We start from the raw sequence: 19568 nt of genomic DNA, 5'->3' as shown, positions 1-19568 counted from the left end.
CGCTTTCGGACTTGTGGTTTGTTTCCCCTACTCTGTTAACCTCCTCCTTTCACGGTAAAGCCTGCAGCTCTTAGTAGAACCAAGAGGTTCTCTTGCGCGTCTCTTGTGCCTGGTTAAATATAGCAGGCTCGCTCTCTGTCGCCGTACGGTGTTATCGAGTTTTCATCTTTTCACACCGTCCTATAGGTATAATAACAAATACTGAAATGATCTTTTCTCCTATTTATTGCAGATGGTATTTGCCCTAGATGTTTAGAAACAAAGGCTACACCAACTAAATTATTACTTTCTTCTTTTTGATGGGCTGACTGACAGGTTTTAGTATGAAAAAAGATGGATGTCAAGAGATTGACATTTTTCTCTTTCCCTTGGAAACTTTCAAAAACAAAAGGTCACAGTTTGTAAAGCAGTTAACCTTTTTGAGCGTCTGTGTTTGTCGGCATCTTCAAGAAACCGCACTAGGGCTATTGTGCTAAAATATCTGACGTGGAACGCTGCCCCATGCTGCTAATGGCACAACTTTCGTGTGTGTGCTATGTGTAGTGTTCTTTGCAGACTTCCGGATGTGCCTAGTGATTTCCATCAAGTACCTGTCATGAAGCCATGTGTTCAGACTGACTTGCCACACATTGTGATATTTTGACACTGAGCAATGTGATGTACTAAGTGCAATACTAAGTGATTGGCGGAACATGGGAGAGGCCTTTGCCCTGCAGTGGGCGTAGACCATGGAGGAAGGAAAACTCAGGAGAGGCCCTATCGTATCCCAATGCATTGCGAAAAGTGTGGCGGAAGTGACGTCAGATTTATGGGGCAAACAAACCGGTATGGGGCAAACAAAACAGCAGACGCCCCGCGACGTGCTCTCCGTGGTGGTTCGCTTCTACTCAGATTTGTAGTCCCGGCGTAAACGTAGCGCGTATTGTGCGGTTCACACGTAGTAAAACGTTGCAAGCAGACGTTTACCAGGCTGTTCGTGCGTGGCAGGCCCGAGCACTGCGTGCTGAAATTCTTCGTGGAGCGTTTTTGTGCAACAGTACAGAAAGTACCGGTACGTGCCGTAATCAAAAAACAATCAGCCCCTCCATCACCGTATGCGAACTCACCTGCTGTTCTGCTGGGCGTTAGATCTTTCTTTTCCGTTCTCGTAGCCCGATTTCCCGATCTATTGCCCGATTAGCGGTTCTTTGCTCGTGTATATGGAGTGAGCGCAGTAGCTATTCGGCGCAACGCCAACCTATAGTTGACGTAACTTCACGTCGAAAAGAGGACACCGCTATATTGTATACGCGATCGTGCACGTAAAGTTTGTAATTCCAGTGCGCACACAACACAAGCACGTAGCGAGCGCACACCAAAGAATACATACATCACGTAGTCCGATAATAACAACAAAAGTTTATTGCCCTTTCGTTGAACGACACAGCCTCTAAAACGTACGATGCCTTCAGCGCATGTTACGTACGGCGCCTTAAACGCCAAAAACAAAAGTTCACATGAGTTCTGAGTTGACAGAATGAGTAACAAGCAACAGAGCGCACATCCGAGAGCTTCGCACGCAAATACCATGCATTAGTGATCAGCAATGAAGCGAACGTGTACGTAGACATGAAAAGTGACACCCGGTACTGTCCGCAGTGCACGCGACTTGCACCGGGTATACGCAACAGCTGGGCACTGCGTAGCTTTGCTAAAGAACCCACAGAAAGAGCAGCATGCGCGAATCGACTACACCGCTTTCACGGCGGAAAACAAACAATAAAAAGAAAGGCTGCAAAGTTTCGCGATGCGCGCATGCGCTTGCAAACGACGACACGGAAATCGCGAAATGTTTCGCTGCCCCTTCGCTAGGAGGCGATGCGGGTGATTGCGATGTGGAGGCTTCACGAATGTGACGTCAGGGCCTCTCCTTAGTATTCCTTCCTCCATGGCGTAGACAGGCTGATGATGATGATGATGAAGTGCAATACCCTGATCTGCCTCTGACAATCCTGAGTTTACAGCTGTGTGCTTTTTGAGTAAAAAATGGGGAAGATTCCCAATTTCTTTAGCTGATCTGTCTTATCATTACATTAATTTGTTCTTTTAGCCTGACATTTTCTAATACTGGGCATCATAAAAGAAAGACGTTTTTTTATCAGGCTGGCATTTTCATATTCCTAATTTTTATTTATTGATTTTAGTAAGTGGCTCATTGATTGTAATTTTTGTGGTCGTTTCGATTAGTTTTCTGTTCATACATTTTGTTTCGCTCTACAATTGGTTTAGTTGTACTTTTTGTTATATGTCGCTGTAATTTACAGTGTTCATATTTTCTGCTAGCCATGGTACATTTAAGCCTAACTGTGTGCTCTCTGGGGATGTCAGACCATGATTTCTGGGATAAGTTTTGTACGCTGCATTTCGAAGCCTGAAACCGTTACTTCTTTAGTGGGCGCCGTTTGAAACACGGATGCTGCATCCACAAATATTTTTAGCTAACGTCTAAAATGGCGCCTTTTGTTCCCAACGTCTAGTCTTACTTCTGTAATGATGCCAGAGTTTTTTGCCAACATTTTTTCAGTGAGAAATGTTCCAACAGAGGCATGTTGTAAGAACTTTCCTAAAAGTTTCATTTTGTGAGCAATACACTTCAGCAACAGTGATTTTGCTAGCAATTTACGTTCTTCTTTCATTACACATTCTTGTCTGGGTGGGCCAAATAATATTTTGCAGTTTTGTTTTGGTATTAATGATTTCAACATAGTCGATTTCCACTAACTGTGGTCTTAAGTAGCGCTCTGAACAATTGTTTTGAAACGAAGGGAGACACACACCAGGTGCTTGATTCATGCCTCCTTGCCTATTTTGAATGCTGTGTTGGAGCAAGATGGCGAGTTGGGCCTGTTGGTTTACGTTCATGTTTGGAAAATTAGGTTGAAGCACACTGAAAAAAAACGTAGACAGTAGAAGTGGACAGGAGTAAGCGCTGTCCTGTCCACTTCTACTGTCCACGTCTTTTTGTTGTGTTGCTGTGGCTCGGTGTAGGGTCTTCTAACTCATTCACTTATCGGATTGGTAGGGCAGATTCATCAATGTGCAATAACTGCAACTGTGTAGAGACTTTCGATCATAATTTGTGCCGCTGTATGCTATTTCAAACACATCGCCGGACTCTCCAGTGTGCCAGTGTGCCTTCAGGAGACTTGACGGTCCCCTTACAAAAATCCCATATATGGACTTATATAAAAAAGCCATATATGGGTATATTAAAAATTGGGCAGATATGGACTTATATGGCCATATAAGGCCATATATGGCCTTATATGGCCATATAAGTCCATATCTGCCCAATTTTTAATATACCCATATATGGGCTCTCATATATGGCCTTATATGGCCATATAAGTCCATATCTGCCCAATTTTTAATATACCCATATATGGGATCCCTATATAATGTCATATATGGCCATATCTGGCGAATTTTTATATGCCCATATATTAGCTTTTTATATTTTGGGTCGTAATCATAAAATAACAGCGGAAAAGACGATGGACGAACACACAGAGACAGCACGATTTACCATCGTTGTGATATTTTGGGTGTCATATATTGCTGCACCTGGGCTGTGTAGCATATTAAACATATAAAGACAGGGACCTAGAGCTACTCTACGGTGCACATCTGAGGAACAGTGTTGCCATCAAATAATAAGCCATGTTTCACTGGTACTTATGGAAAGTTTGTTGGTGTCAGCCACTTCGAGAAGTGTGGTGGTCCCTATCACTATTTCTATTAGACACCTTACACTGCCACCTAGTCAATTGCGTGAGAAAACTAGTGTGTGAATCTCACAGGGAACTTGTCATTCCTGGAAATATCACATCAATTTATGCAACTGGTTTATCCAATCACATGACGCCATGTTTATGAAATAATTCGAATTCATTGAATGCATACTGCCTTACTTTCAGAGACATCATAAAAGAAGTCTTAATCAAAACATCTGTTAGCCATATGGGCTGCTGGGGCAGACTCGGACTGTTTAATATTATGCAGCTGCAAAAAACAGTACATGATAACACTTGACGATGGTTGTACATGCAGATGAACCACCGATTTTCTCTTTCGGCCTTCTGATAACTTTCAGCATGCCCCGCTCTGCCTTGGAAGAATTAGCTTCAGGATTCTCCGTGTGGAACTCGAACCATCTGAAATAAAGCAAGAGTGAATTTTATCTTAGACGAAATTTTCACACAGGACACAAATACTAAAATCTATTGCCAACGGAACAGTTATGAGGTGGCTGTGCAACCTGTAAAAAGTGGTTAGAGCCCTAACAGATACAACATGTGTATCACATTTCAAGCACAGATATTTAAGCAGAATGTAAATAACATGAGTAGCATAGTTACTCAGCTACAGCGTGCAGCATTTCTTCAAGCAAACAGGTCTGAAAATTCCACACGCATTACAATTCACTACTCGACCAAAACTGTGTTTGTAGCACTCACAAAAGCAGTAAAGCAATCAACAAGGTGGTGACCAAACAGTTCCCATGTAATGTATAAAGAGTGGCGACAGTAATGTGCTGGTTTAATAGGAAAGCTCATTTAAAAAGCTTTAGGTATAAAATTTTGCCACAACAGATCATGAAATGTGTCCTTCATATTCTGAATATTGCATGCATCAAAGGTTGAATTGGTGAAGTTGAGGCATGATAGCTGCAGACTTATTTAAAAAGCATGCAGTTCATGTGTGAGAATGGTGAAAATAAATATTACGTATCAGGATATGTCAAGTCATAAACTCTGTGTGCTGCATTCTTTTCTGGTTTAAAAATAGGAGGCATATGCTGCATTTTATACCAGCTTAAAATTGGTTTATGTTGAATTAGGGTGTGTTAAAAACAAGTGGGTGCCAGAACCATCTGTTTGAGAACATCACCTCTGTATGTCCCAACAGCAAACATGTACATTTTTTTCATTTGCATTATTTTCTCTAAGGGGACCGGGGGGTGTCATATTTTGTGGAGCCATCGTCTTGCTTTTCAGCTCCATTTGGTTGCGGCCCTGTGTATTGCTAAGGCTCCTTGAGAAAACACCTCGAGAGAATAAATCAGTTGTTCTTGTATGCTAGATTGGACAGTCATCTATATGCCTGCTTAGCCCACAAGACATCCTTGTGCCTTACTCTGTTCCCTATAACAGGTAATAAACTTTTCCCAATTGAAAACAAGAATGAGGAAGGTTATTTTAGGCAAACTAACTTTCGCTAAGTTTCATATTATGAATGTAACAGGTACAGAAGAACTGAGTGATTACAGTGAAATCTCGATCTAACAAAGTGATAAGGATGCTTGAATTATTTTGTTAAACCTGGAAGTGTTCTTTACGCATCGCATACAAGAAATAACTTGTGTAGCTGTATATATCACATGACTAGCAATTTTTTTCCTAAGATATTCTGCTTCAACGTGCCTTACTTCAAATTTCCTCACTTCCTTTACACGAGTCGTGTTTCCTGCATACCAGTCGCGGTCACTCTGCCTTACTACAGTGAACATGTGGCCACGAGAATTTTTTGAAATGCTGCTCTATTAGCGGAGTTACATGCGTATGATGATCAAAATGCAGCCCTCCCTCGTTTCACTCTTTCATGCGCTACACTCCATTCGTTAACTTATCTCTCCTCCTGGGCAAGTATTTCTCCTCACCGTGCGAGAAGGATAAGCAGCGAATACGCATACCTGCAGGCAGACAAACAGGTTCTCTCAGCTGCTGACATGACCAGATTTTCTGGTCATGTCACTACCAACTCTGGGGATACCGAAAGGCTCAAAGAGGAGCACAAGATTGTTTTTTATTCCGTGGCTATGTTTGGCATTGTTTATCGTTGCAAAAGTTTGAACTCGAAGCACACATTTACTTGAAATGTTAAAAATAGTGAAGCTGGTTTTGAGGCCCTTCAGCATTAATTAGATTAATATGGTTCTTTTAATTAAAATTCAATTAATTTTTTACTGAATCAAGATTCTGATCTAACAGAATCACAAATAGGTAGGCGAGTTGGTTTGGGTTCATAATGAAGGGACAAGGGGGCAGCGCTAGGACGAATACAAAGGACGAGAAGACAGGACACAGCGCATGTCCTGTCTTCTTGTCCTTTGTATTCATTCTAGTGCTGCCCCCTTGTCCCTTCATTTTGATCTAAATTTTGAAATAACCATTATTAATTCATACTGATTATTCTAACTTTTTTTTCAACAATCACACAAATTATATAAGTCCATTTCTGTTAGCCTATCCATTTCTTAAGCCAATCCTCCAAAGTGGGTGTTGTTCATAGCGCGATGCTCTCAACCATTATTGTGAGAAACACGATTACCTCATCAAGTTCAACAATGCCGGTGAAACTGACACTAAAATTAATCCCATGAAGAGACTTGGAATCATGGGAGCTTCTAAGCTCATATGTGCACAGCCTTCGAGGGCACCAGCAAAAAAGGGCAACACGATTGCATTGATCGTAATGGAAGAAAGTACAACAGAAAAGCGCTTGTATCTCAAAGGATTTCAGATACAAACATGACTTCCATTTTCTTTACTGGCCAATTGTACTATATACAATTCACCCAGTCTGTATTGTGCTCAGTTGTTTCTTGCGTGCTCCGTCATCTTTTTCTTATTGACATTGTTATGAAGTTGGTGCAGCTGCTGTGTAAGTCTCCCTGGTGTAGACACTCGCCCAGTCTGCTCAGGGAATCTTGCAGAAAATGCCTGTAAGGACTTCTTTTGGCAGCTTGTCTTTTCCCCATATGAGCCCTTGCCCAAGTTTGTACGCAGGAAAGTTAGCAGCCCCAACATCATAATTACACTGTACGCATCATGAGGTCTCACTTACCCTGGCATGTAAGAAGCGCATTACTTCTGTCGGATACTGGCAGGCCAGGAGGGTTTGGACAAACAGTGTTTCACAGTTTTCATGTACTCAAGAGTGGAACTATTTGTCGAAAAGTACTTTTGAGTTTTGTACATTTAGGAAGTCAGGTCTTCAGGTTTCGTGCAAATGCGACTGTAAACGGTCCAAGAGGGGCAACTGCTGACCTCTGGCAAATGCAGACATTATGCACAGATGGGCAGACATTAAGCTCAGGTACCAGTCCCTGTGTATCCTTTCTGTAAACACTGAAGGAATGCAGTGTTCTGTTGTTCCTGTTTGCCAACTCATCCAAAAGAATGTTAATTTCTAATCTGCTCCATCTCTACTGTGAATTTACTGGAATCTACCCGATGGTTTAACCCTTTCCTTACCAAAGATGAGCTGAGCTCGTCCACACAATTTGTACCGTACCGCTCACACCAAAGACGAGCTAGGCTCGTCCACCCTGAAACAAGCATTTGAAGGCGCCGCAGTTAAGCTACCCTGATTCAATTAGCTGTCTTCTCTTTGGCTTCAACAGATGGCACAGTAAAAAATTTAAAAACACGCTCAAAACATGCATTTTAGTCAAGGAAGGGCTTGATTCTGGCAACTGGAATTAGAAAATGGCATCCTCCTCTGTGCGCAAGAGGTGCGTGCTTGCTTGCAACAACTCCATTAAAAAAAAAAACAAAAAAAGGTGCTTGTTTGCCGAAGTGTTGCGAAATGAAGAATTGCAGTTCTCCTGTGAATGCGGCAATGACTACAAAAAGCAGCATAGTTTCTCTAAACTGCTGGATTCGGATGACGATTGTGCCTCAATACGTCGACAGAGGACGCCGTTAGATGTAACCAAACGCCTACCAGCACGTTAAACGTTTGTTTTCAAGGACTCGCTAGTCCAATTGCGCTTTACATTTCAAATTTCAAAGAGACATTTTCTGCACTGAAGGCTGGAGATGTTAGGGTGCTTTCCGTAGTGCAGTGCGGTGAAGTCAATCATCTGCATATTTTATAACATACAAAAAATATGTCGCATGTATAATGCTAATAAAGTGTCCTTGAATAATTTTTTTAGTTGTTTGAAGACACTTAGAATCAACCAGCCAAATAAAAAATATGGGTATTTTTGTATCGATTTTGGCCAAAAAAAACTCTCCAGGGAAAGAGTTAAATGGGTGTGAAAGCTTTCAGAGCAGCGCACCTAATCAGGCAAAAACAATAATGTACTATCTGCGTCAAATGAAACCCAAACAGCGGCAAGCCTTCACAATGGTACAGTGCGCGCCGTCCTGTCATTACCATTGACAGGCGCGTGCATCCGGTTTGGCCACACTGCGCATACGCGCACCCGTCCCTGGTGATAACTGGACGGCGCCCACTATACCATTGCGAAGGCTTGCTGCTGTTCGGGTTTCATTTGATGCAGATAGTACATAACACACAAAAATGCTTGGCTGAAATGTTTGTTTGTTGGGCTGAAAGAAGTGAGGGCGTGATTTTGCAGCCACTGTGACAGTCACCCATTGGCGAGTTGTGGACTTTCACATCAACAACAATGTCAGTGGGCATGGAAGTATACAGTTCTGGTTACTTATATTATCATTGACATGACCATTGAAGTGCGTACTGCTGCTCTCAACGCTCATCCAGCCCTACAAGAAAGGTCTCAAATTGATGTTCACGACTTGAAGAGGCTCCTCAGTTTTTCCCTGGGCAATAACTACGTGTGTTTCGAAAAGCCCATGTTAAGTGCAAGTCCAAGGCACACCACGAATCTGACAATGCAGTGGCTGGAATATAATTCCATTGCTTCTTTCAGCCCAAAACCAATTATTTTTGTGTGCTATGAATATTATCTTTTTTTTGCGTGTGATTAATCACTCTGCTTTGGAAGCTTCCAAATGCATCTAATCTATCAAGTAGATTTCTTTCAGTTCATGGTGGAGATGGAGGCAGAGTGGGAACTACCTTTTTTGAATGTATTGGTAAACAGGAATAATGGAGCACTCCCTTTCAATGTTTACAGAAAGAGTATGCATTGCCCAGTACCTGAACATAATGTTGTTCTTCCAAACACTTGTGAAAGGCCAGTAGTTGCCTCCCTATTGAACCGTTACAGACGTATTTGCATGAAACCTGAAGACCTGACTTCCTATTGTAGAAAAAACCATAAGAACTTGTCGATGAACAGTTACACTCCTGCATTCATGAAAACTGTGGAGCACCATTTGTTTACGCCCTCCCAGCTTCCCGTTGCCTGACAGAAGTAAAACGCTCCAATTTCTTACGTGCCAGCATAAGCAACACCTCATCACGTGTACTGTGCAAATATAATGTTGAGACAATACTTCTTTGCAGATTAGCTGGTTCATACTAAATTCTGGTCTTGCTGCACAAGCAGAAAGAAGAAAAAAGGCCACTCTCTATCCTGTCTCTCTTTTTCCTTCCTTCTGCTTGAGCAGCAAGACTGGATTTCCGGATGACGTTGAGGCTGCTGACATTCCTGTGTAAAAACTGAGGCGTGCACTTGTAAGTGGACGACGTCATTGTCACCATTGCGCTTTTTGTCGAGGTTGCACTTGGATATTATTATTCGGCCTAAGACAGAACAAAAAGAAGACCATTCAGCCACTCACGCTGCCATGCATAAAGTCCCTCCAAGGGCGATGACCTTGATCTTTGATGAAACAGCAGCATGAGGCACAGGCGATGCTTCAGTTGTGCAATGTTTCGTTGTGCGATAGCACTTTTGCTGTTTCTCTGACAGAGAACACCGCCACCGCCACTTTTGGTTTTCCATTTACAGTCGTGGGCCAAGATCGACCTGCACAAGGTCGCAGAAGAGGTTTTTAGAATTTAAAACATGACATTCAAACTTCTGCAGAAGAAACAGCTCACATTTTGAAGAGGCGAACTCAGGCATTCTTTCTTAGCAGTTAAGCTCTGCATTTGCAACCTTCATTTTACTTATTTTTCTGAACTGCCACAATCCATCTAAAGCCAACCGTAATGTTCAAGGTGAATGTTTATACTGTATTGTAACAGAATAGAAAGTTGGGCGAGTTGGTGTATATTCATATTTAAAGAAAAGCGGCGCACAAAAAAAGACGGAGACAAAGAAGAGAACCACACACAGCGCTGCACTCACAACTGAAGAATTTAAAAGGTAAAAACCGCGCATGACAAGTGAGGTACAACGTGATTAGGTGATACGCTCATCAATAAAAGTAAACTCTTTTTTGTGCAATGTAACCGAGGTCTGGCTTACACAAGCATCACGTGACTTGTTAATATGATAGGCTTCATCACGTGTACTGTGCAAATATAATGTTGAGACAATACTTCTTTGCAGATTAGCTGGTTCATACTAAATTCTGGTCTTGCTGCACAAGCAGAAAGAAGAAAAAAGGCCACTCTCTATCCTGTCTCTCTTTTTCCTTCCTTCTGCTTGAGCAGAAGGAAGGAAAAAGTAAAGAGAGCACTAAGCTAGGTCACGGCAGCACAACCACAACTCCAGTTAACGGGATATTCTAGGTAGCATTTTTTTTTTTTAAATTGGACACTGATGGTGCAACTACATTGAAAGAGATGCAAAAATTACCTCAGGATGATTCCACGAGAGATCGAACATGCCTGTCCAATCGATATTTTTGTTTTGCCTGGGTTTTTTATATGTTATGTGGCCACATTCAAAGCGCACGGAACCGAAAATATTATTTCCAAAAAACGCTCCCAGCGTGCCAAAAAACTATTTGGAGGTGGCCGTGTGGCCATCCTGTTTTAGCTCATCGCAATATTTTTGGATTTCACGGGCAAATTTAACGCGCAGTATAAACGTTGTGTTGAAATTTTTTCTGTTGGTTTTATTATGCATTACTGTGAATTACATCCATGCTTTTTTTATGCTGTCCTCAAAAGGAAAAAAATGTGAAAAAATGCCAAACACAGCCCAAATCAAAAAAGTTTGCTAAGTTTGATGCGTCTTGGCGCCTTTTCTATTTCACACAGAAACTTCAGAACAATGTCAAATGTAGAAAAGAACATTTCCAACATTTCTATAGGAGATCGTTTTCCTACGGGCAGCGCAAAAGAAGAAAAAAAAAATAGTTAGAGAAGCCAGTTTTTTTAAAGAAAGGTCCATTTTCAAGAAATAAGATGAAGAAAACACCGGTCTCCATTTTAACGACAATTTTTTATCGAAGAGTGCTTATGTCAGTGAAAACACAGTTTTAATATCATATATCCTCATTTGCTTTGTTCACGAGATATAACGGGCCAAAATGACCCTTGCTGTGCGTGCTCACTTAGTGTGATCAGTGGTTATCAGCTTGCATTGTGCGTAAATCTACTTTGCTCTGGTAGCTTGTCAAGAAAAACGTGTTCTCAGATTTTATTTGTGTCTAGCGTGTGCGAAAATGGGCTGCTGCCATCCTCTGAAGGGCTAACGCGTATGTAGTTTGCAGCCTAGAACCTCACCTACAGGCATCAGAGGAAAGGTGGGCGCACCTGTTCAAGATATCAATCGCTTCTTCTTCCTGAAGAAATGCCTCGACTACCTCATCGCAATTCTCATAGATGTAGACAGGTTTTCCTTGAGGCGCGTAAAGCAATGCTAGCAGACCTCACAGGTGTCGCGAAGATCCTCACCCTATGGCAGTAGCTCCTGGAGGAAGACAACAACAAAAGCAGGAATGAAAGAAAATTGACGCAACGAAAATGTTTTTCTCGGCAATCTTCTTTTTGCGGATGCGTAAGTAATCGGCACAGAATACTCAGACCTAGCCATGGGCTGCATGCATCCCGTGTAGTGAACAGCTAGACCAAGTCGAAACGTTTATACTGAACACCGCTGCACACATTTGCTCACTTAACTACTCATGGTTTCATATTTTATGACCAAGGATGTCTAAATGCTTTGGGGTGTGATAATTAATTTGTGGGCCAGACTCCTTGTCAAAATTAAGGATAATACCCGTCTGGCGCCACCAGTGACGTCTGCTGTTCTCAACGTGGGAAAGCACTTTAGTAAAGTGCCAACAAAAAATCATAAATTGGGCAGCTTCGGCCACTTATGGCTTAATCGTGCCGCACCGCACATTTTCTGGCTGCTGAAATGCTGAAGTAAAGGTTAAGATGATACAGGAAGACGTTACCTGCGACGCCGAAAACATGATAGCGGGAAGCAAAATTAACGACTCAGAAATGACTGAGATAACTTTTTACGTATGCTGTTTAGCACAGTGTGCGTTGAATGGGGAAGATGGTTAGAGTGTACAATGCACGTAATGAAAGGGAAGCAAGCAGGCAGTGAGAAAGCACCTCAATAACAGTGTGCCTGCTGATTGTATAGGTCGGCAAACTCACTCATGAGTCGACTCACGCAGACTCAGATCAAGCCGTGAGTCTGAGTCTGGGTGAGTCCGGCTGAGCAATACGTTGGTGAGTTTGAGTCCAAGTGAGTCCGGTTGAGGGAAACTTTAGTGAGTTTGAGTCCGAGTGAGCCTCGAGCGCAACATATATTTATTGAGCGAGTCTGAGCGAGCTCCACCCTTCATTGCCGACCAATGGAGTTATCTACTCACCTATCGGCATTACTATCAGCCTTACACCGGCTTACATTTATACTCAAATCTATTCACACGTGCCTCAACGCACTAGTGTTCATGCTCCACCACAATGTTTATTGATAATAGGTGTGAGTGGGGGCGGTGGTGCTAAGGGAGGGTTCCATTACCTCCTCCCGCAAACTCTTGCATGGGAAGTTCTTGATAGAAATATCTCGTGTGAGTCGCACATTTCTTAAAAACGTCCTTACTGGATTGCAACCACTCATAACTACTATTTGAAGGTATAAGATCAAAAGGTGTATTGTAGAGCACCGATTATGTGAGATATTGGCGTTAAAGAGCATTTACACCATGATCGGAAAAGCTAACTTTACACCAGCGAACTCATGAGTCGACTCACTCAGACTCAGTTCAAGCCGTGAGTCTGACTCTGAGTGAGTCCGGCTGAGCAAGATGTTGGTGAGTTTGAGTCCGAGTGAGTCCAGTTGAGAAAAAGTTTAGTAGTCTGAGTCCGAGTGAGTCTGGCTGAGGAAAATTTCGGTGAGTCTGAGTCCGAGTGAGCTCTCAGTGCAAAATATATTTTTTAAGTGAGTCGGAGTGAGTTTCAATATTTTTGCCGACCTATGGCCGGATTGTGGCATTTAGTTACAGATTAAGCTGGCCTGCCGCTGCATACAGATGCTTTGTTTGGTGTGCAAGGCGAGTTTTGGCAAAGTTACCTAAACCATGTGCTCACGGTGTCGTGCGTGCTCCTGATTAGCGAATAATGGCAGGGTAAGTTCACGTTGTAGGCTGCAAACTGCGTAGGCATTGGCCCTTTAGCACTTTCGCACATGCTAGACACAAATAAAATCTGAGAACACATTTTTCTTGACGACAAGTCACCAGAGCAAAGTTTTGCTGCAGCAAAACAATTAAAACTAGATTTACGCACAATGCAAGCTGATAACGACCATAAATCGCACTGAAGTGAGCACACACAGCAAGGGTCATTTTGGCCTGTTATATCTCCTGAATAATGCAAATGAGGGCATATGATATTAAAACCGCGTTTTCATTGACATAAGTGCTTTTCGATAAAAAATTGTCGTCAGAATTGAGACCGGACTTTTTTATTATTTTATTTTTTTGAAGACGAGCTTTTTAGAAAAAAGTTGCTTCTTTTAACTATTTTTTTCTTCTTTTGCGCTACCTGTAGGAAAACGATCTACAGCAGAAATGTTGCAAAGGCATTTTTGTGTATTTGACACTGTTTGGAGTTTCTGTGTGAAATAGAAAAGGCACCAAGGCACATGAAACTTGGCAAACTTTTTTGATTTGGGCCCTGTTTGTCATTTTTTCACATTTTTCTCCTTTTGAGGACGGCATAAAGAAAGCCTCGATGTAATTCACAGTAATGTGTATTAAAATCCACAGAAAAAGTTTTCGACACAGAATTTATAGTTCGCGTTCAATTCGGCCGCAAAATTTAAAAATATTGCAGTGAGGAAAAACAGGACGCCGCGCGCCGCTTTCAAATATTTTTTTTGCCGCGCTGGGAGCGTTTTTTGGAAATAAAATTTTCGGTTCCATGCGCTTTCAATGTGCCCGCATAACATAAAAAAACCAGACAAAACAAAAATATCGACTGGACATGCATGTTTGATCTCTTGTAGAATCACCCCTCAACTGAAATACACAAGACATGTAGCCTCGATAGAAGGGAGACAAGACAGAAACGAGACAAATCTCATCTCCTTTCTATGGTGGTGAAATATCTTCAGACACTCTTCCGTTGACACCCATTCCAAAAGTTCAGGAGAGGAACGATATTTATGCATGAGCATGCCCCACTACTACAGCGAAACCTCGGTGATACGAATCTCACGGGACTACCAAAAATATTCGTATCATCCAAAATTCGTGCAGAGAGCATGAAAAATTAGCATGCGACAAAAGAAAGCTGGCGTACATTTTCATTTATTGTTTTTCAGGGCCGCAGCAATGTCCGCAAGAACCCTGAACGATTGTCAGCGAAGTTTTTAGATGTCGGCAATCATACCAGTACTGATAAATATATGGCCCATACGCGCATATTTAATTAATGAACCAGGTGCATTGTGACCCGCAACAGCAGTAGCCCCTTTAAAATTTTAGTATGTTTTTTTTTTCATGACACCGGAGTACTGCAGTAAAAGTAACGAAAGAAGCACTTTGACGCCATGGATCAAGGCCACAAAATTACAGAACCACGGTCTTGTGTTATGATTTTGTTATCGTGGAGGTGTTGGGGATGTTTTTGGGATATTTACGGCCATGCCCACACAAGTGCGAAATCAACGGTCGTGCATGTTGACACTGTGAGGCATGACTCCTTCGCAAAGACCGTCCTGGTCTTCTTTTGGTCCTCGTCCACCTTTCATAATATGTCTGATGCATGAGGCACGCACGTGTAAACACAGTACAATGACAGGAGCCCGCATCGACGCATTAGAAAAAGAAGCATGGCACTAATATCCTCTGTAATCTAAATGCGAAGGCACACGGAGGCACTTAAGAGCTTCAAAGATTCGGGCACACAATCTCGGAGGCCGTGACGCGTCTCTGAGGGTTTATTCTGACCGTAACAAAGGTTTTTTCTGATACCGTGATTCTGACAATTTGGCGGTGCGGCGCGCATGCCCACGCTTGCGTTCCCGTGCTCGCACGTGCTTGGTGCATCTTCCAGGACAGCACCAACAGCACCTCTTCGTACCTGTGCGGTAGCATACTTTCGTATCAAACGTCACTGGGTGAAAATTGGTTCGCAACAACCGTACTCCATTGCATTGCAGGCTAATGGGCCTTGGCCGGGACCAACGAAAAATTCGTATCACCCCGAAATTCGTATCAGCTGTGATCGTATCACCGAGGTTTCACTGTATTTACACTTACGACAAATGAGATTAGACGATAGTAATGCAGCAGCAAAGGCAAATTCTGCATGAGTGGTACCATAAACAAAGCATGATTTTAGAAGCTTGGGGCAAAACAGTGCTGAGCAGAACACATGCTGAGAGCTGTCACATGCTGGCTTCTATTCTGAGCCTCTGATTACAAGGCATTCTCTTGGCAGCCAAATAGAATGTTGAACAAGATGTCAGGACCATAGTTGTGCATACTCCCACGGCCATATTGAAGTGTGTATGTGCCACGGCATAGCGACGATGATGTAACACAATTTTCAGCATGGGCCAAATGCCGCACAGATTTCACGTGTACCTGCCAGCGCATGGTGACGACAATGAAACGCATGGGTTCCTTAGTTCAATGAAAAAATGAGGACACTGCTTGTTCAGTATCTATAAAGCCGGTCAATCTGTCATGCTCTCTGGTTTTTCTTGTCTCTCCTACTTTTAGAACGGCGCAACAAGGCAGATGAAAAAATGAATGATCACACGAACACAAGTGCCATCGATTATTCGTCTTTTCGTCTGAATTGTTGCACCGTGCTAAATCTATGCATCTGTACCAACTCGCCCAATTGCCAGTGCTACTGTCCTACTTTGTCACAATATCAAGGCTGCTGAAAGCCACAAAAGTGCGGCTGTGACTTTTGAAGGCCAACCGACTCAGCAACCATATGTGACACTGTACTTTCACTGCTCTTACACTTTTCATTTTCTCCCGACAGTGATGCATAACTAAATGGACTCAGACCCACTTATCCCCCCCCCTACCTGTTTTCCAGTTTTCTGTCCCTTTTGCCTGTATAAAACTATCAACTAGCATTTGAGGCTTTGTGTTGTGCGTCACTTTGTTTGTGTCTGCCTCCTAACTTGCGCTGCCATAGTTCTTAAAGTAAGAACAAAAAATAATTTAAAAAAAGGATGGCCAGGTAATGCACCGAACCGCAAATGCCAACACCTTCCCTTCATTTGCGCTTTTTAAGCAGAGCATAACTGAACAAATGAATCGATCAGAGCTAATTGGGATTATATGTGCAGTGCACAGTACCCATGGATTGAAATAGGACACTCGGAGCACATGGCCGTCGGTATATGCAGCGCCGCTCGTGGGTGCTCATGGAACGAAGGTGTTGCATTGAGGTATAGAGCGAGGAGGAGAACATCGACGCAGCAGGTTTGCTCCTTCCGGTCGTCAACTAGTCGGCCTTTTAGTTCACCACACTGCCAGTGTGGCGCTGCAAGGCTTGCGTGCTTTCGTATGCCAACCGAAATGGCTCCCCAGTGCGCACCTCCTATATTGCGACGCGAGCAGAGGACGCTCTCGTTACACGCGCTTTGGCGATGTGGAACGCACGCTGTGCAAGTAAGACACAGGATTCAGCTAAGAGATTGTGCCTTACATGTGTTCGTTGACGCTACATTGGCCGCTGCTTGCAACATGATGCAGATTGGGCGTTGAACATGGGCGAAGAAAGCGGGAAGAACACAGACATTATTTCATTTCACCGTGATTTGTCACTGCGATTAACCGCGACGATAGCGGGCCCTGCACTTAAATGTTGGCAGAATAGACTGCTTACATGCACACTGTAAGGCACAATCCCTTAGTCTTGCACAGCATTCGTGCTGCATCACCAAAGCGCGTGTAACGAGAGCGCCCTCTGCTCGCGCGGCAATATAAGAGGTGCACACCGGCAAGCCATTTCGGTCGGCATATGAAAGCGCGCAAGCCTTCCAGCGCCACACTCTCAGCGTGGTGAACTACAGGCCGGCTTGTTGGCGACCGGAAGGAGCAATCCTGCTGCGTAGATGTTCTCCCCCTTGCTTTATACCCCAATGCAACACCTTGGTTCCATGAGGATCCACGAGCGGCGCTGCATATACCAGCGGCCATGCGCTCCAAGTGTCCTATTTCAATCCGTGAGTACTGTACATTATACATGCTATGCGAGGTGTATGCGACTCCTGAGAGGTACGAGGATTATTTACATATTCGACTGCACCAATTTTCTCTCTAGCAAAGCGGCCTACCTTACCGCGTTGTATGCATGTGTCTAAAAAGAGGAAAGTAAGAAACACTACCGTAAAATCCCGAGCAAGCGCCACCCCTACAGTGAGGGATAATCCGACAAGATTTGGAGGGGGGCCCTTGCTCGGTCATGAATCAAAATTGAAGGTGGCCGTGGATGAGCCGCTAAGAATACAAAATGCACACCCGTGCTTCTAATGAAATGCTTTATTGAATACGCATGCATTCCCTGTTTTCATTCACACTCGTTGGACAAATGAAAACAGTGAAAATGGTGGGAGGAGAGAACGGGTCGCATATTTGAAATCTCCCGAAGAAGGGAGGGGGGGGGGGCGCTTGCTCGGGATTTTACGGTAAGCAATAAGTTAGGGAGAAATGAGAAACAGTAAGCATGACAGAGCTGTGCAGGCAGCAGCATTGAATATGTGTAAGGTCACACTTTGTAACTGCGTGCAATACTTTCAATGCACTTATTATAAGGTCAAGAAGCATTAATCAATTTGACGTGCAATTTCTTGAAGTTAGAAACTAATAAAAATAAACAGTATTCAGAAGCTGCAACAAAAGCAAGTGACCACGTGACAGGCTTTTGTTAGGTGTTCGGCATAACAGCATGAAATTTGCTTTGTCAAGGCGTGTTTATATATGCACAATCTATTTTATTTGTTCTGAAGCATTAAATAGGCAACAAAAGCATTACATAAACAGCCTGTTGCTAAATTACATGCACCTACGTGTCAAACAAGATGAGGACAGAAGGTAGACGCGTAAGAGTGCTGGTCCTGTTGCTACGTCTTTCTTCTGTCCTTGTCTTGTTTGTGCTAGCACACTTACATTCCTCATGAGACAACTAGCCTATTCAGATCCTTCTGCCTCCTAACGTGTTTACATAAGCAACCGCACAGTACCATGCTAATTAAACCACTACCACACAGCAGTGTAATGTATACAACTACGTGAAGGCAGTACACTCATGTATAAAAAGCAACACTGACAGAATATGAAATCTGCTGCTTCGGATAAGGTTCACATGGTCACTCTGACAGAATATGAAATCTCGCATTGTGCATGCCAGTTTTCATAATCGTGGATGCTCGTTCGTACAATAGTACTGACAAGTGAAGGTGATACACACGCACATACTGCACGAACACGTCTCTACGCTATGCTGAAAACACGGCTCCAGCTCACTATTAACATTATTACGTTTACCCAGTTCAAGTCAGTGTCTAAGCGCATAGTCAACACTTCACCATAAGTTTCAGCTTATTATACCGCTTCGCACACGAATCGCATTGCACACGAACGTGAGCACAAGGCTGCACAGTAAATGGCGTTGCAGCATTGCTTTGCTGTCTTAACAACGATGCAATGCGAGTGACGCCTGCGTCCTGCTCACTGTGATGCTCATCAGACAAATCGATCATCATACGCATGCATGTTATCTCAGTTGTTACAAATTTCCTTCCGTAAAGCCGTACCGATGCGTCGTGGCTCTTTCTGCTCGTATGAGCGTAGTCATAGCGAATCGGTAGCGGGGACAATGACAATGTTTGTCACTCGCAAATGGGCATAAGGCTGCGTCTCTACAACGCCTCGTACGCGTGCGATAACACAGCCTTCCGCTGAGTTGCGTACTTTGCATAATAACATGTGCCACTTACCTTTCATACTGTCACGCAGTCGGTAGCCGGTCTCGTGTCGGTAGCCACGGGCGCAACGGGCGTCAGCCATCAGCTGCGGACATGCTGCGGAGTCCTACGAGCGCCCGTAGTACATTCCTTCGATTCCTTGAACGACTCGTACGTGACTGGCGCTCCAAAAAACGCACGACTTGCGCACGATCTTTGCACATCGCAAAAGGGAGGGCGGCACGTTCTCAGATGAAATTAATGTTCTTGAAGACGTAACGAGCTCACGAGACGCTGACACAGAACAAAAAATAAATGACATTTGGCTTTGACTGTGGATGGCTTTGGCTCGTAGAGTTGATGAAAAAAAAAAAAGAAAAATACGTGAGCGAGTCAAATTAAAAAGTGCACGCATGTTATTCGAAAAACATAGTTTACAATGAAAATAATAGCTTATCTTGAAGAGCAATTTATGCAATGTAAGCCAAATAGTACTTCAGCAGATTTG

General features: G+C 43.2%; 1 long non-coding RNA gene across 1 annotated transcript; it reads right to left on the bottom strand.

The window, feature by feature from the left end:
• Positions 1–4107: 4107 nt before the first annotated feature.
• On the bottom strand, positions 4108–19368 carry LOC125759601 (uncharacterized). The gene is made up of 3 exons (XR_007417229.1): positions 19094–19368; positions 9543–9730; positions 4108–4193 (listed from the first exon to the last, which is right to left on the bottom strand). It is a non-coding gene; the product is annotated as an uncharacterized LOC125759601 (long non-coding RNA).
• Positions 19369–19568: the final 200 nt, after the last annotated feature.

This window comes from Rhipicephalus sanguineus, chromosome 8 (assembly GCF_013339695.2).
Source record: "Rhipicephalus sanguineus isolate Rsan-2018 chromosome 8, BIME_Rsan_1.4, whole genome shotgun sequence".
NCBI lineage: Eukaryota > Metazoa > Arthropoda > Arachnida > Ixodida > Ixodidae > Rhipicephalus > Rhipicephalus sanguineus.
The sequence above is the reverse complement of the archived record's forward strand: the minus strand, read 5'-3'. Positions and strand labels throughout refer to the sequence as shown.